Consider the following 4112-nt stretch of genomic DNA (forward strand, 5'->3'; position numbering starts at 1 on the left):
ATTCAGCCAATTTTATTTAAATTTAAATATCAAATGATATTAAATAAAAACGTACCTATATGCTATTAAAATGTTCAGAAATAATAAACGTATGAGAAATTCTGTAGGTACTACATTTTCAAGCTTTTTGACACAGTAAAAATCTTTTTATTGACATTAAAAAAAAAAAACATAATAAAAATATCAAAGTATATAAATAAAATTACGGTAATTTATTTTTGAATTACAACAAAATACTAAAAATCGATTAAGGATAAATAGTTATTTTACGGGTGAATATCCAATGTCGTAAAAATTCTTTAAACGCTCATAAAAAATTAATATGATTTTCCACCAAACTCTTTTTTTTATTATACGTAGAAAAACTTACAAAGAACTTTGTATTAAATTTTAAAATCATAGATTTAATTTAAAAAAAATTCTTAAATTTCAAATTATATGATAATTTTTAATTTTCGTGATTTTTGTGAATTTTGTTAAAAATTTTAATTTTAACATTTTAACTATGTATTTTCGATATTTTTTTTTATTGATAAATACATTTTAATTTTAATCTCCAGGCTTTTTAGCCAAATTAAAAATATGTTACAGGAAAAAAATAATTAAGTTTTAAATGTCTAATAGTAGGCACTACCTAAAAAAGAAAATTACAAGTTTTATTGCAAAATACAAAATCTTAGTAGGTATTCCAAGTTTTTTCGTTGTGTTCACAGACTTATTGTATACTTGTTGAATGAATTATTTTTAAATGATCGTATGATTAGTATAATAAACTATGAACACGTGTGCGTGATATAACCATTATTGAGAAGTAGTTAATTTTCTCCACTTGGATGCGATAACGACTTATCCAATTAAGTTCTCATCTTACTAATGTCCATTTGCATTCCATGCACAGGCCGCACGATCTCTAGTAAATAAGTAATATGCCGAAAGAATTGCCTATTAATATTCCTTTTTTTTATTGACTACCCTACTCTTTAAAAATGTCTCAAAATTCTAATAACATGATGATCTCTATTATGCGGATGACAGTGATTGGATTTAACGTTGGTCCATGTCATTGTCATTGTCAACAGTTTAAATAACTTCACTCATAAAATAACACAATATGAAAACATAATATAATATATTACAGACGTGATTGTATGATTAACATGTTGGGCAGTATTTTACGTGTGACTCGATTAACGTGAACGACTTAATGATCAAAAATTCGCCGTCACCCTTTATCGAAAACGTCACGCCATTTTGTTGTGAATCTTAGGACCGGGACCATATTATAATGTCGGTGGGATTTGGTGGTCAATAAAATGGAGTAAATTATTGTTTTTGCGTGTCGGTGAAAAAAAAATCCCTTTAAAACGTTTGAGTCGACATTTTGGCTTTCCACTTGACCAACGCGTACAAAATCGTACAGCACGTCTTCACAACCTATACGATTGGCCGTCACCTCTTGAATAACAGTGACGATAATGACTGCGTGTTCTGTGTTTATATAATAACACAAATTATTATAGACGTAGCGGCAGCCACCGTTACCGTCTGGACATTTTGACGCAAACGTGACGATGGAAATTAATAGAATCTGGAGGCGCCTAGCTAGTATTAAACTATCGACTACTCTTCAGCAGCTGTAAAGTAAAAAAACGGTAAACAGAAAAAACAAAAAAACCGGTCGTCAAATGTTTGAATTAACATCGGTCGTGGGCGCAGTCCGAAATGTCGGACCCCGACGTCATCGGTGGACGTGGTTTTATACATTTTTCCCAGAGCGAACTCACGTCGTCGCGGTCTTCAGGCGCACGGCGAACGGCGATAATATAATATAATAAAATAATAACATTAATAATAAACGTTTCGCCGGGGGCTTCTTCAATCATGCGGCACATTTATCGTGAAGCGCGCGGCGGCGACGAGATGTGATGTTCTCCGTCGATTTACGTCTCTATTAGCGGTCATAACATTTTGGTGGGCGTCCTCTCACCTTTCACACGACTTACGTTTTTAATATTTTACATTTAACGCTACCACGCGTGCGCGTTTGTGTGTGTGTGTATGAGAGAGAATGAATACTGTACGGGGCAAATTTTTCCGGCTGAAACGCAAAGTCGAAACGATTTTAATAATTATTCTTAGAAAGATCGAACTAAATACCGGGCAGGTTCACTTTATATGATATTTATTTAAAGTATCGATATCGATTCAACGATTAACACACTACTGCGCGTTGTGTCCTGTAATTTTTTCAATATATTATTATATCATTGTATTTCCGATTCGGACATTCCCATTTTTCCAAAAACGTTTTCAGTTGATTTCCAAATAAATTTCGATCAATCAATTTGAACGCAGACGTGTATGTACGAAATGCATGGGCCTGTCGTTTCGTGTCCTGACGTTGCCGAATTGAATGCGTCAACTGTGGCATGAGAAAAACGGACGATAAAAGCACGCGTTTGATAAATTGTCAAATCATCCAGACAAAGGTAGAGATACTCCATGATCAGAAAATATCGTACATTCTGAGTATTAACGATTTCTCAGAAGTGAGACAATTATTACGCGGCACTGACGCAATATTAAAAAAATACAATGTACCTAATAACGATATGATTTACTAGATATAAAATACTCGTATATTGTACATTACGCCGTGCTCGTCGACCCAGTTGTGAACTTTATTTTCCTGTAAGTACTAAAACAAGACTAAAATGTACACTACACGGCTGTTATTTAATAATCAAAAGCTATTTATTAAAGAAGACGCGATCAATTTTTTCCAGAAACACATAGTCCACCTCTAGCAAAATCTTCGCCCGTCATAACTTTTCATCTAAAGTTCTTATGAAACGCTATCGTAGGGTTAGGCGCAAATAGTGTTTTTTTTTTCAAAAGCTATTAAGTTTAGTTTGATATAAATAAATGTCTGTTGTGTGTTCGTTAGTCGAATACAAAAGGAACTTTTGAAATAGGATTAATGAGGCGAAGCGAATTTCAACTCGATAAAAACTTGTATATTCTGTCAAAACGTAATACATTGTTTTTAATGAGATAAAGTGGATAATAGTTATAAGTGCCTAATCCCAGGAAGTGGCGTAGCTGTAAAGACCGTAAGGTTAAAGAACAGTGATGATCTAGAATATCTCCGCCACCATTGATCATTGATATTTTTAGCATCGAATTACTTAATAATTAAATGCCAAGTATTTTTGGAAAATAAAAAGTTATGCATAATGTGTTTTATCATAATAAATTTACTAATCATCACTATAAATTTAAAATAACTTATGTTCGTGTGATTTTGAATCTAGATGTATTAAACTCGGTTATCGACAATTTTTCAAATAATTTCGTGCATGAAATTATTTAATAAATAGGTGTATTTACTAATATTCAACTAACTCTCACGCATTACACTTCAATTACCATGTCGTTTCTAACAGATTTATATCTTTACATAATATTATATTTTAATATTTTTAAATTTTTAAAAAACACTATTTTATTTGACCTCACTCGCGCTTTTGGTCGTGAACTGATTTTTTGTTACATATACAAATTATTTGTTTTCGTTAATACAGTGTGTCCCGTTTTAAATGTACCACTAAATATCTCAGCCCTATAATCTTAGATTGAAATACGGTTTGCTGCAATAGCTAAGGGTACTGAAGTACACATTTAAGGACAAATTTCAAATTTTAACTCTTGTAGTATGCGCATGCGCAATACAAATTTTTAAATTGCAACTACTATTTTGTCACCGGATATGGATAGATTATTTTATTCTAAGTAATTTTGATCCTTGACCATAGTTCTAAACCTAAATTGAATGAGTTACACCTTTCGATAAAATAAATTAAATTTTCGATTTTACCAAAACATTTATTGTTTTAAATTTGAATTAGTGATTTTCATAGATTAATAAAGAATGTGAAGTAAATTAAATAAAAATACTCCGTTACATTGTTTGACTTATGTTTATTTTTATCTAATAAAATGTTCAAATTTCTTCCGTTTTCTAAACACATTTCAATCATGACTCACTTCTCTATAGGTTGCTGCCAAAATTTGTTCTTTTGTTAATTGTCTGCACAGCAATGCGTAACTAC

The sequence above is a fragment of the Melanaphis sacchari genome, unplaced genomic scaffold (assembly GCF_002803265.2).
Source record: "Melanaphis sacchari strain LSU unplaced genomic scaffold, SCAv2.0 Contig132_pilon_pilon, whole genome shotgun sequence".
Classification (NCBI taxonomy): domain Eukaryota; kingdom Metazoa; phylum Arthropoda; class Insecta; order Hemiptera; family Aphididae; genus Melanaphis; species Melanaphis sacchari.